The sequence below is a fragment of the Scyliorhinus canicula genome, chromosome 5 (assembly GCF_902713615.1).
Source record: "Scyliorhinus canicula chromosome 5, sScyCan1.1, whole genome shotgun sequence".
NCBI lineage: Eukaryota > Metazoa > Chordata > Chondrichthyes > Carcharhiniformes > Scyliorhinidae > Scyliorhinus > Scyliorhinus canicula.
Window position 1 is genome coordinate 204,999,231 of NC_052150.1, and position 14,685 is coordinate 205,013,915.

At 43.5% G+C, this 14,685-nt stretch overlaps 1 protein-coding gene across 4 annotated transcripts in view; it reads left to right on the forward strand.

The window, feature by feature from the left end:
* Window positions 1–14,685, forward strand: part of lmbr1 (limb development membrane protein 1) — a 211,626-nt gene that overhangs the window by 172,886 nt on the left and 24,055 nt on the right. The gene's annotated exons all lie outside the window — the stretch shown is intronic.

Here is a 14,685-nt window from a genome sequence, read left to right on the forward strand (position 1 = left end):
TCCTACTGGTTACAGTAGATGTGTGGACGACAGGACCACAAGTTGGGGTTATTTTAAGGGCAGAATAATTTATTTAAAGTACAGTCCTTTAAGGACCATTTCAATTTTCATACGCCCCCAGTGTTTCCCTTGCCACTTGTATAGCACAGTGTGGTGCTAACGGACCACCTCGCTAGAGATATTTCAAAGGATTATACTGTGCTCACAGTTACTGATTTCTCTTTTCAGACTGCTGGCTAATTACTGTTTATTGATATGTTTCATCACTTCTCCAAATTTACTTTGTCTGCTCTGAGCAGGATTTTGCTGCTATTGCATTTTTGTTAGCTGCAATCATGAATAGTCTCATAGAATTGTTGTTGGGGCTGGAGGACCAGGGAGAGCAACCAGACAGAACAGAAACAGCTGCCACAAGAGAGAGGAGTGATGCTTTGGGTGTCCATGTTTACTTGGCCCCCTGAGGCAAGATGTTAGCTGTTTATTCATTTCTAACGCCAATATGAGCTGCCATAGTAGCATTTGACCCTCCATGGTAACCAAACTCTGCGTGTTGTCTTGTGACAGCTTTGATCTGCATGCCTCTGTTATCCGTGACATTGTGTGCAAGCTTTCTGGCAGGCTTCCTAGTGTACCTAGTCCTGCTTGGCAGATACCTATGAGTGCTCTTCAATAGCCGATGCAACATCTCTTGTATTGCAAGTTGCCACTGCTTTGACTCTGCTCCTGCCCATGATAGAGCCAGCATGCTTGCGTTGAGGAGGTAGAAGGTGTGCAACTGAACTCTTTCCCTGGTGTCAACATGATGTCTAGAGTTGTGTAGTTTTCTGCTGGAAAGATGGTGCAGAAGGCAGGGCTTTAAATTCCTGGGATAAAGGGACTGGCTCTGGGGAGTTGGCACCTGTACGGGTCAGACGGGTTGCACCCGAACAGAGCTGCGACTGAGTTCCTTGTGTGGCGTTTTACTAGTTCTATTGAGAGAGCTTTAATCTAACTCGACAGGGGTGTGGGAACCAAAAGGAAGAATTGGAGAAGAATACCACAAATACTAGGAGGCACAAGTATCAAGAAAGTACATTAATAGGTGAAGTTGGAGTAAGGGAGAAAGTAATGCTGTCTAAATTGGGGTTATTGTGCATATATGTGAATGCAGGGAGTATCGTTAATAATGATGTGGAGATGTCGGCATTGGCTGGGGTGGGCACAGTAAGAAGTCTTCCAACACTAGGTTAAAATCCAGCAGGTTTCTATGAAATCACTAGCTTTCGGAGTCACCTGATGAAGGAGCTACGCTTCGAAAACCAATGATTCCAAAGGAACATGTTGGACTTTAACCTGGTGTTGTAGGACTTCTTACTGTAGTAAATAAGATTGAGGAGCTACAGGTGCTGATTGTGTTGTGGAAATATGTTGCAGCTTGGATCAAGAAAGGGTAGGATTGGGTGTTAAATATTCATGGGTACAAGGTATTTAGAATAAATAGGAAAGGAAGGAAAGTAGGAGGAGTGGCAGTATTGGTCAAGGAGAGCACTACAGTGCTGGAGAAGAAAGTCCCCGGGGGACCAAGGACAGAATCAATTTGGCTAGAACTATGGAACAAAAATAGTGCAATTTCATTGGTCGGTGTATTCTATAGACTCCCAACTAATGAGAAAAATGTAGAAGAACAAAACTGCAGGGCAATTACAGAGAGATGCAAACATTATCGGGTCGCTATAATGAGGGGCTTTAGTTACCTGAATGTAGACTGGGACAGTGGTAGTGTAAAGGGTGGAGAAGGGCAAATGTTCTCGGATTGTGTTGAAGAAAATTGCCTACAACTGTGTGTCCAGTCCAACAGGACACGATGTACTGTTGGAGCTGGTTCAAGTGTCAGTGGGGAAACATTTCAGAGATAGTCATCATTATATTGTAAGGTTTAGGATGATCGAAGAGGATAATAGGTAGTCCAGAATAAAAATTATTAACTGGCGGAGAGCCAACTTCAATGGGGCAAGAACGGAGCTGGACTGGTTAGACTGGGGGTAAAATGTTCGTGGGAAAAACTATAGCTGAGCAATGGACTATCTTCAAAACAGAAATGGTCTAGACACGGTCAAGGTATATTCTCATAAAAGGGAGAGGTAGGGCAAACCATTCCAGAACTACTGGGATGAAAAAGGAGATAGAAATTAAGATAAGAAGGAAAAGTATGTTGTGACAGGTGTCAGGTAGATAATACAACTGGGAACCAAGAGGAATAGAGGAGGTTCAGAGGGGAAGTGAAAAAGCACATGAGAGATGCGAAAGGATTATGAGAAAAGACTGGCAGCCAACCTAAATGTGAATCCAATGCTGTCTAAGGCATACAGTGGTAAACGGGTGGTAAAATGAGGAGTAGGGTCAATTTGTGACCTCAAAGGGATTTTATACCTGGAGACTTGGGGCAAAGCTGAGGTATTAAATGAATACTTTGCATCCGTTTTTATCAAGGAGACAGTATAAAATAAGGGAAGTAATTCCTAACTGGGTGCAGGAGCAGAGGGATCTGGGTTTACATCATTGAAGATGGCAGGACATGTGGGGAAAGCAGTGAATAAAACGTATAATATCCTGGGCTTTATTGACAGGGGCGAGAGCACGGAGGTTATGCTGAACTTGTACAAGTCGCGAGTTAGAAGTCAGCTGGAGTATTGTATGCAGTATGGGTGCCACGCTATAGAAAGGATTTGAATTAATTGGAGAGAATGCAGAAGAGGGAACAAAAATGGTTCCTGTGATGAAAAATTTCAGTTATGAAGATAGATTGGAGAGGTTCAGACTGTTCTTCTTGGATTTAATGGAAGCATTTAAAATCATGAGGGGGCAAGACAGAGTGGATAGGGAGAAACTGTTCCCGCTCGTAAAAGGATCAAGAATGAGAGGGGACAGATTTGAAGTGATTTGAAGAAGAAGCAAATGTGATGCAATGAGTCGTTCGGGTCTGGAACGCGTTGGCTGGAAATGGCTGATCGTCCAACACAATAGCCTAATCCTGCTTTCTCCCCATTTCCCTTGATCCCATTCGCTTCAAGTGCCATATCTTGAATATTCAATGTCTTAGTCTCCTGTGGTAATGAATTCCACAGGTTCATCACTCTTTGGGTGAAGAAATGTCTCCTCATCTCTGTTCTAAATGGTCTACCCCGAATCCTCAGACTATAACCTCTGGTTCTGGACATAACCACCATCGGGAACATCCTTCCTTCAACTACCCTATTATAAGTCTCTATGAGATCTCCCCTCATTCGTCTGAACTCCAGAGAAAACAATTCTAAACAAGTCCATCTCTCCTCGTACGTCAGTCCTGCCATTCACTGCCTGGTAAACCTTCGCTGCAAATCCTCGAGAGCAAGAACATCCTTCCTCAGAAAAGGAGACCAAAACTGCTCACAATATTCCAGGTGTGACCTCACCAATGTCCTGTATAATTGCCACTCACATCCCTGCTCCTCTATTCAAAACCTCTCGCAGTGAAAGCAAACCTTGCCTTCTTACCGCCTGCTGCATCTGCATGTTTATCCTCAGCAACTTGTGCACAAGGACACCCAGGTTCAGCTACATGCTCCCTTCCCAATTTACAGCCATTCAGGTACTAATCTGAATTTTGCTTCCAAAGTGAATAACCTCACATTTATCCAAATTATACTGCACCTGCCATTGATTTGCCCACTCATCCAACCTGTCGAGATGAAGTATTTATAGATTATAGAATTTGCAGTGCAGACGGAGGCCATCGTCCCATTGAGTCTGCACCGATCCTTGAAAAGAGCACCCTACTTTAAGTCCAAGTCTCCACCCTATCCCTGTAGCTTGACCTAACCTTGTGGACACTAAGGGGCAATTTAACATGGCCAATCCTAGCCTGCACATCTTTGGACTGTAGGAGGAAAACGGAGCATCCGGAGGAAACCCACGCAGTCATGGGGAGAAAGTGCAGACTCCACACAGACAGTAACCCGAGGCCGCAGTTGAAGCCAGGTCCCTGGTGCTGTGAGACAGCAGTGCTAGCCATTGTGCCACTGCCGTCCCTCTCTGCATCCTCGTCACATTTCCCCTCCCACCCAACTTGGTATCATCTGCAAACTTTGAGATGTCACATTTTGTTCCCTCGTTCAAATCATTCATATGTATTATGAATAGCTGGGCTCCCAGCACCGATCCCTGTGGCATTCCAGTAGTTACTGCCTGACAATTTGAAAAGGACCCGTTAATCCCATCTCTTTGTTTCCTTTCTGCTAACCAGTTTTCTATTCCTCTCAATACACTTCCCCAATCCCATGCCCTTTAATCATGCACGATAATCTCTGTGGGACTTTGTTAAACACCTTCTGAAAGTCCAAATATACAATTTCGACTGGTTCCCCCTTGTCAACTCTACTAGTTGCATCTTCGAAGAATTCCAATAGATTTGTCAAGCATGATTTCCCCTTCATAAATCCACGCTGACTCTTTCTGATCCTGCCACTGTTTTCTAAATGTTCTGCTGTAAAGTCCTTGATAATGGATTTGCGAATTTCCCCCATTACTGACATTAGGCATTGGATGATTATTTGAATAGAAGCAATGTGTGTGGGGGTGGGGGGGGGGGGGGGGGGGGGATGGGGAAAAGGCAAGGGAATGGCTCTCATTTATGATATTTGTTCGGAGAGCCAGTGCAGACAGAGTAGACAGACTGGCCTCCTTCTGCACCATAGCAATTCTGTGATTTAGCAATATAGAAAGGAATGCGTTAATGATCGCCTTGTGAGGTGGTTGACGATATAAGGTGTGGGTATGTGGGGGTTGTAATGATGGTGAATATGAGATGGGAATGTAGTGAAGTGTGCTGCAGTAATTGTGCAGCTGTGTGAAGGGAAGGAAAGTCTTGAGTGTTGTGAATAGTGAGGCTATACATGGTGGAGGTTTGAGCAAAGACAGAGCAGTATTCTTATAGTGGCAACAATAATTCATTGATCCTCTTGCAGTGATGCAGCCATGTGTAGGTTTTTCACTCTTGTAATTCACACTGTACCATATCTTCCCATTGCAACCTACATGATGCCTGGAGGATTATTGGCGGTGTGTGAGTGGGTGTGTGTGTGTTGGTGTAGGATTATTGACCCTTTGTGTATGTGTGATGCTACTCCAAAAAACTGACACCTCATGGGCTTTTGGTATGTTTTTAATGTGCTGTCACAGGCAAGATACAGCAGCATCGTCTTTTCATCTGGAGTTAGCTGTAATAACTGACTCTGAGGTCACAGCCTCAAAAACGTATTTATGTCTCTGTTGTCTCTTTCTTGTAAGCAAACTATCCATCTTCACAGTCCTCTTCTTGCCTTGCTTGACAGCAAATGGAAGAAGTTCTCCGTGATATGGCACCAAAGGCACTTCGAGAGGGCACTTGACGTTAAGTGTACGTGTACGGCGTTTGCCCCCATCACTGCTGCTGCTTCTGGCCGGAAGGTTGCACACAGTCTAATTTCCTTCTCATTTAAAAGAAATCAGCAGCCGGTGTTATCATTAAAACTGCTGGTAGCGGCGTTGAGCATTTCTTGCGCAGTTGGGACCACCACAGGGACACCGCCACACATTGCTCCGTGACCCTCCCAATACCCCGACCCACACTTTGAAAAACCCTAATATTGAGACTTCTAGGTCACTATTGGTTATATCAGAGACAGTATCATGCTAATATCATAAAAATGGCAAGTTTGTCTCACTGAAGAGGACTGTGAGAAACATCAAGAGGGCATGAATACGTTAGTAGTTTGGGCAGATGGATTAAATTGAATGCAGAGAAATTTGAGGTGATGAGTTTTGAGAGGAAGAATAAGGAAAAGACTTTTGTGGGGGGAGGGGGAACAGCTGAGGAGCTAAGAGTTTTTGGGGTTGAAGTAAATCATTTAACTGGAAGAACATGTTGATGTGTTTTTTTTTAACCCCGCATGTAGATTCAAGGATTTACAAATAAAGGTATCCAGTATAACAAGAAATAAATAATGGTAACTTCATAAAATATAAAACCACATTTCAAATATTGTCCAGTTTTGAATGCTTTATTCTGGGAGGATATCAAGACAATGGGGAGGGTGCTTAAGGGATTCACTCATTTGGTAGCAGGGATTAGAGATTTCAGTTATGTAAAGAATCTAGAGATTCTAAATTTATCATTAATTTGAAGACTGCTAAGCGAAAGCCTTATAGCTGTTTAAAATGATGTAGGGGATTGCTGAGCTAAATAGAAGAAAATAGATTTACACTGAAAGGATGGGGGAGTGAGGCGAGTCTGTAGCTGAAGACCATAAGAGGAAAGCGGGGTCAGAGATTTGGAGAATATTTATATGTGCAGAAGATTCTTGGTTTATCAGGAACAATGTTGGAGACAGAATCAATAATTGTTTGTTTTTTAATGGAGAAGTGGATAAATATTTTAAAAATATAAATTTTTATGGGGAGGGTAAACAGATCAAGTGGATAACTGTTTCAGAGAGTCACCACAAGAAGAAAGGGCGAATGCTCTCCTTTCGTGTTCTAAAGTTGTATGATTCTGTATAGGCCATTACTGAATCCTGGTGTTCACCATTGACCAGAAACTCCCCTGGACCAGCCATAAAAATACTGTGTTAAAAATGCAGGATATAGGCTTGGTATTCAGTGTCAGGTGTCTCTCTCCATCAATGAATAAACCCCACCAAACATGGGACATTTCCAATACCTGGGGAGTCACCTCTCCTCTCAGGCTGGTATCAATGCGGAGATCCAACATTGTACCAATCCGTGAGCACCTCCTTTGGACGCCTAAGGACAGGAGCCTTTGACGACCGCAGCATCCGTGCTGAAACCAAGATCCTCGTGTACCAAGACGGTCGTCCTCCCAATTCTTCTTTACAGTTCAGAAACTTGGGCCAAGCAAAGACACTACATCCAGGTCCAGGAGAGGTACCATCAACACTGCCTGAGATGGATTCTCACCATCAGTTGGGGGGACTAGCATCAGTGTCCTTGAAGGAGATAAGACACCACCATCGAGGCAGTGATCATCCAAAACCAACTCCACTGGGCTGGCCATATGCTTAGGATGTCAGAGTCCGACTGCCAAAGCAAACCTTTGTTCAGCTCAAGGAAGGCCTCTGATCAAGAGGAAGTGCTTCAAAGACACCTCGAAGACAACCTCAAGAAATGCAGCATCGATGTCGACGCCTGGGAGACCATTGCTCAGAAGAGATCTCCTGATTGAAGGTACACAATTATTCGAGAATACCCAATGGCAAGAGGAGGCCCTGAGAAGGAGTCTGAGAAAGGAACACGAGTGATCTAGAGTGCAAGGACCAATCCCACCCCCCGGAAACACCTACCAAGTTTGCGATTGAAGATGCAGCTCAAGGACTGGGCTCATCAGCCATGCAAGAACTCACAGAACCCAGGACCAATAACACAGAATTTCTTAGGTAGACAATCATATTCATTAGTGATCACCAAAAAAGATGATTCTGAGTGAATACTTTACAACTTGACTCCCCAAAGCCTGTCCATTGTCTACAAGGGGAAAGCCAGAGTGCAATTGAGTACCCTCCACTTGCTTGGATAAGTGCTGCTTCAACAACACTCAAGAAGTTCAGCACCTTCCAGGACAAAGCAGCCCTGTCAAATGGCACCCCATCCTCCAAGTTCACCCCTTCCACCACTGGCACACTTGCTGCCATGTTAGGGGCTGGTCTAGCACAGTGGGCTATACAGCTGGCTTGTAATGCAGAACAAGACCAGCAGCGTGGGTTCAATTCCCATACCGGCCTCCCCGAACAGGCGGCGGAATGTGGCGACTAGGGGCTTTTCACAGTAACTTCAGTGAAGCCTAATTGTGACAATAAGCAATTATTATTATTATTATTATGTGTACCATCTAGAAGGTGCACTGCAACAATTCGCCAGCAGTACCTTCCAAGAACATGAACTCTACCACCTGGAAGAACAAGAACAGGAGGCATATAAGAGCAGCAACAAGTTCCCATCTTAAGTCATGTACCACTGTGAATTGAAACTATTTCGCCGTTCATTCGTCGTCACTGGGTCATAATCTGGAACTTCCCTACCTAACAGCACTGTGGCATCACATACACCATGCAGACAACAGTCGTTCAGAAAAAAGGGGCTCACTATCACCTTCTCAAAGTAGTTACGGAGGGATGATGAATGCTAGCCTTGCCAGCAATACCTGCATTAAAAGTATCAGTACAATATAGAATATAGAATATACAATATAGTATATTCAATAATGATGTGATGGACATTTTGCACTTTAAGACAAATTATCATGGACATGCTAAAATACAAATTCTATTGTTGTATGGCAAAATGAATAATGAGTAATTCTGCCTAACTGGCAGGCTGAATCTTTTACCAGTTTTACTTTATTTGCAGTCAAATCCAAGCTGTAATATCAGAGGAGGTTTAACTTGTCGGTTGGAGTAGAAAGGCATCTACCTTGTGATACCAGCTGTCCCTCGCCTTGGTTTAGCTGACTCATTAAATATCGAATGGTGAATACAAATCAGGCATGCAGCCTCATTATGTACTAACCCTCCTCACTGGAGTGTGTTGTCTTCTATCCTGCCTCCATTAAAACCAAAAGTGGGTGTATTGAAGTCTGAATTCCGATTTTCCCCACCTCTTGCTCCACCCATCTCGAACCCTCCCATTTCTTGCCCAAAACCTTCCCCAATCCTTTCCAATTCACAGTACATGAAATGGTGATCCAAACAAGTTCACCCTTGGCAGATGTAGTTCTGGCTCATGTCAGTGTACCCTCGTAGTGAATTTGGGAGAACCAAGAATTAAAGATGCGAGACATTAGTGATAATTTTGATGAAGCTATCGGAGCGGTAGTCCACTGTGAATCTCAAGACTACCAACATTTCTCAGTTTGTTAAGGAGGCATGTCACAATGGATCTGCTAGCTCACTACTTTTAACGACCTGTACAAGACTAATTTCTGCTGTTTATTTTTCATTATTTTATGGGATGTCAATGTTGCCCATTCCTAATTGCTCTTGAGAAGATGAGCTACTTTCTTGAAGCACTGCACTATGCCTAGTGCTGTTAGGAATGGAGTTCCAAGATTTTTATCCACAAGAGTGAAGGAACATCATTATAGTTTCAGAAAATTCTTTTGTTTGCATATCATGTTTCAACGATGAGCTCTTTTTGTCAAAATTTCCATAAAGAGTTTTGTAATCATTTTCCCTTGTGATCAAAACTTGACATTAACAACCTCCATTAGACCAAACTGTTATTGTCCAACAGCTAACCTAACACGGCTGAATGTTTATTAAATGTAATTTGCATGTGAAGTGAGTGTATCGCAGCACATGCTGTGACTAAGAAGCCAGAACGTTGGCAAAAATCTGCCACCTCTTTCAGTTAAAGAATGAGATTCCTGAATCGTTTACTGTAGGGATTTATAAAAAGAATAGAAGAGAAGAAAAAAAGAAGCGATTGATCAATTTAAAATTCTGCTAACAAATGCACAGACACAGCTGTCCAAACAGGATTAATGGTATGTATTAGAGTACAGTGACTCATGCAGTGCTTCGGAAAATATCAAAATTCATCATTTTGCAAGTTATGCTGAGTGGTGCTAAGTAGCTGAAAATAAATAAATGTATTTAGCAGAATCATAGACTGCTACACAATACGTAGAACAGTTGCTGAAGGTTGGAAACATTCCAGGCTTGGGTGTAGTTTAGAATGCTGGGCAAAGTGAAGCTGTATTTTAAATTGAGAACCTGAGGTGAAGGAACAATTTAGGTTAAAAGAAGGAGAAGAAGAGGAGGTAAATCAGCAAGTAGTAACTAGCTGATGTAGCATTTGAGGTTTTAGAATGTTATGAGTGCATCAGGGAGGAGCGACTAAGAAAGCTGAAGAGTTGCATAACATTAAGGTCTTGGGTGGGTGATGAATTAGAAGAGATGAGTCTTGATTTCAAAACACTGGGATGTAGGTATGTGGCTGTGCATGTAATATGATTTGATTCTTTGGAGTTCCACTGTAGTAGAATTTATGAAATGGTTAAAAATTGGTTGCAAAGGAGGGTGGTTCCTCTGTCATAGAATATACAGTGCAGAAGGAGGCCATTCGGCCCATCGAGTCTGCACCGATCCACCCTATCCCTGTAACTCAATAACCCCATCTAACCTTTTTGGACACTAAGGGCAATTTAGCATGGCCAATCCACCTAACCTGCATGCCTTTGGACTGTGGGAGGAAACCAGAGCACCTGGAGGAAACCCACGCAGACACTGGGAGAACGTGCAGACTCTGCACAGACAGTGAACCAGCGGGGAATCGAACTGAAGCCACAGTGCTGTCCACTTGTGCTGCCCACATCATCTTTTCTTGTAACTGGTAATGCAAAAGGAGTGCAGGAGGAGCCTCGTCAGATATGGCAGGTAGTATTCAAGTCCTTCATAGACTTCAGTTCAATGATCAGTTGTTGTAAATAAGATAGGTTTTGTGGAAATAAAGAGTTCTTGGATGTAGCCTTAGCAAGAGGAGAGATTTGTTGTATTTTCACATCAGATGGCATGGACCAAGAACAAGAGGGGTGAGGATGGCACCAACTAAAGTAAAATGTTGTTTGATCCCCAAAATACTGGAAAAAAGTTGGCCTAAAGAATAGAAGAAACAATTTTACCCCTTTTCAAAGACATGAAAGAGGCCAAGATGCTATGATCCATCTGTTACACCAAGAGGCTGAAGGTTGTGCGCAGGCAATCTACGCAGTGTGAATGAGCCTTATGAATGCCACTAAAAGCCTAGATGGGGTTGGATGATGAATGGAGCACATTATTGCTCATTCAACACTTGAGAATTGGGTAGCAAGATAACGAGTGAATGATGAGTGCCGATAAATTATAATGTGTATTAGGCTATAAATTTTTAACTTGAGAGTCAAGATCAGCATCTGTGACATTAGAAATTACCAGTGAATGGATAGCGACAAAGTATGAGACATCACCTTTTCAGGGCTACAATGAACATGAATGACTTTCAAATGAGAAGGAAAGAAAGATTGACACCTTGGGAGAAAAAGCCATTGAAAAAATTATGCATGGCTGGTGAGATTCTGGAGGTCCCAGTGCTTTACAACCTGAATGTAGCTTCACAATCTGCCACGGTTGGATTTCAACTTGCATTCTCTGGATTATTCATTTCGACCACAGGTTTAGTAGTCCAACAGCATAATCATTATACTACCATATCCAAAATGTTGGAACTGGCGTTTTTTTCGTTAAACAAAGAACACAATTTTGGAACAAAGCCAAAAGTTACGAGAGGCAGTTTCAGCAAGGAACCAGGAGGAGGGGCTGCTGGGGTGGGGCCACAATAAGAAAGCAGTTGATGCTTCTTTTTGATTAACTTTTCAGAAGTTGAATGCATTCAACAAATATAATGGCTGATTTCAGAAGTTAGGAACAATAATTAAAGTTGACTCTGGTTGCTTCAGACAAATGAAAACACCAGGTGTGACGGGCACAATTTTAAAAGAGACAGTAGAGTGATTGCTATGATTAAACAAAGGTATAGGTATCTGCTGTGATGGAGGGAGAAGAGTAAGTCAAGAATAAAAGATTAGAAACTAAAAAGTTGTGCCAGAAAACCATACTGTAACCCTTCCAGAACAGAATCAAGAAAAGTGCAGGAAAGAAAATAAATCCCAATTGGACTATTAATGATTAGATGCCTTCCAGGATTTGTTTTAAAGCCAGGCATTGTACTGAACATATATTTTCAGATTATCGTTGAGTAAATCCGGTTGAAGACTCTGCCAAAGGCACAACAGCAGTGTTGTCGTTATGATCTGGTCTAACCCCCCACTGTGCTGAGTTCAGATTCATCTGCGGCAATTGGTGTAATTGAACACAATAAACCTGTGGGTCAGTGGCATCAAATCCAATGGGTTTCACTGGTGCCCTTCAGGGAAGCAAAGGGAACCTGTGACGTATATCAGTCAAGGGCATTCAGCCTCTGATCTACGGGTAAGCGTTCTCCAAGGCGGCCTTTAGGACGCGTGACAATGCAGAATCACCGAGCAGAAACCTATAGCCAAGTTCCGCACACATGAGTACAGCCTCAACTGGGACCTGGGATTCATGTTGCATTACATTCATCCCCCACCATCTGGCCTGTGCTGGCGAAATCCTACCAACTGTCCTGGCTTGAGACAATTCACACCTCTCTAATCTGGGGTTACCCCTATCTCTGCATCTGTAAAGATTCAATTACCTGCAAATGCTCGCATTCTAAGCATTGTCTGGCATCTTTGAATTTGTCTGTATATATGTTTCTGGAACATACCTCTCCATTCACCTGAGGAAGGAGCAGTGCTCCGAAAGCTAGTGTTTGAAACAAACATGTTGGACTTTAACCTGGTGTTGTAAGACTTCTTACTGTGCTCACCCCAGTCCAACGCCGGCATCTCCACATCATTGTAAAATTGTGATAGCTTTCTCAATATGTTTTCTTTGGGAGTCCAATTATCTATAGATTTCTTGTGTAGAATCATAGAATTTACAGTGCAGTAGGTCATTCGGTCTATTGGGTCTGCACCGGCTCTTGGAAAGAGCATCCTACCTGAGCCTCCACCCTATCCCCATAATCCAGTAACCCCACCTAACCTTTTAGACACTAAAAGGGCAATTTATCATGGCCAATCTACCTAACCTGCACATCTTTGGACTGTGGGAGGAAACCGGATCACCCGGAGGAAACCCACACAGACACAGGGAGAACATGCAGACCCTGCACAGTGACCCAAGCCTGGGACCCTGGAGCTGTGAAGCAATTGTGCTAACCAATGTGCAACCGTGCTGCCCATATTTTTAATTTAAAATTTTTTTTAGTTGGTTTTGTACTTATAATATCATTGTAAGGAGCATCCACAATAATGAAGAGTAATCTACAGAATGGATATACGAGAAGAAAAAATAAGAGCATAAACAGGTATGCCTGCAAGGGTAGCATATGTACAGATGCAGAGCCCCTAACTTGGGGTCCCCAGTGATCAGTTACCACAATGCTGCTGTATTAATTTTATACATGTTGCCTCCTGGTGTTAAAACATATCAGGGGTGCGTTTGGCGCTACCTGGATGTACCTTGGTGCTGTTGGTGTGATCGCACACATGTGCTCCCTTGCCATTTGGTGAATTGCTTCCATGTCTTTTGGAAGCTTCCCTCTGATCCTAAAATGAAGAATTTTATTTTTACAATTTACGGAATTCTGGTAAATTGGACAGCCAGTCTGTGGCGTTGGATGGCACTGCTAATCTCCAGCTGAGCAGGAGTCTGTGGCAGGTGATCAAGGAGTCAAACGGCTCGGGTGTTCGCCCCTCTCCCCATAAAGAGTTCTGGCTGTTCCGATATCCCGAAGACCACCACTAGTGGGCGTGTCTACACCCTCACCCCTCACAACCTTGGACATTGCCTTGAAAAAGACGGTCCAGCACCCGACAAGTCTGGAACAGGACCAGAACATGTGGGTGTGGTTGGCCGGGCCTCCCCTTCAGCTGCGTTAGGCTCAGTCCTGAGCATGAGGAGGCAGAGTTCGTTCTGTGCAGTGCTTTGGTGCAGTGTCCTTGCCCTATCTCTATACCTAGCTCTTCCTCCCGTGTCTCATACAGCGGTAAACGTACCTCCTCCAGTAGACATCCATACATGTCAGTGCAGCTACCGTCCCCAGCTGAGGTTAGAAGTCTGTCCAGTAGGGACTGCCCTGTTAGCTCGGGGAACTTTGCTGTCTTCTTGCAGAGGAAGTTCCTTATTCTTTTTTGCATATTTTGGAGCTTGTTCCCTTTTAGGAGCTGGAGCTTGTCTGTTATTTCCCCCACGTTTGCTACTCTGTTGTCTATGTTTTGATCCCCTACCGTTGGCACTCCTTCATCCTGTCTCCACCTTTTTAATGGAGGCGTCCATTGTCGCCAGGGTAAATCTATGGTTCTTGCAGATGGTTGCCATGGTGGAGATTGCAACCACATCAAAGTGGTGCCAGAGTTGATTCCATGTTCTCAGCGTGGCCACCACCACGAGGCTTCTTGAATACTTGGCTGGGGGGGAATGGGGGTGGGTCCATCGAGTGAGCTTGGAGGGATGTCCCCGTACAGTAGTTCTCTGATTTATCCATTCCACTCCCGGCTCTTTGATCCGTCCCTGTACTCGTTTTACGATAGCTGTCCAGTGGTAGAGTAGGAGGTTCGGAATGGTCAGGCCCATCATATTCCTCCTCCTCTGTGGGATGCTCCCACCCCACACAAACGCTATTATTAACGTGTCTATCTATCTCTTTACAGATTCTTTGTATCCTCCTCGGTACTTATTTTTCTACCTAACTTTGTATCATCAAATTCAGCTACAATACAATTTCATCCAAGTCATTAATTTAGATCATAAATAGTTGAAGCCTTAGCACTGATTTCTGTAGCACACCACACGTTATTGTTTGCCAATTTGAAAACGTTGTTGGTCCTCTATCCATGTTAATGCATTTTACTTGTAGTTTTTGGCTAAATTGACAGATTTAAAACAGAAATCAGAAGGAATTACTTCACTCAAAGGATCGTGAATCTGTGGAATTCTCTACCCTAGAGTGCAGTGGATGCCGGAAAACTAAACAAATTTAAGGAGGAGATAG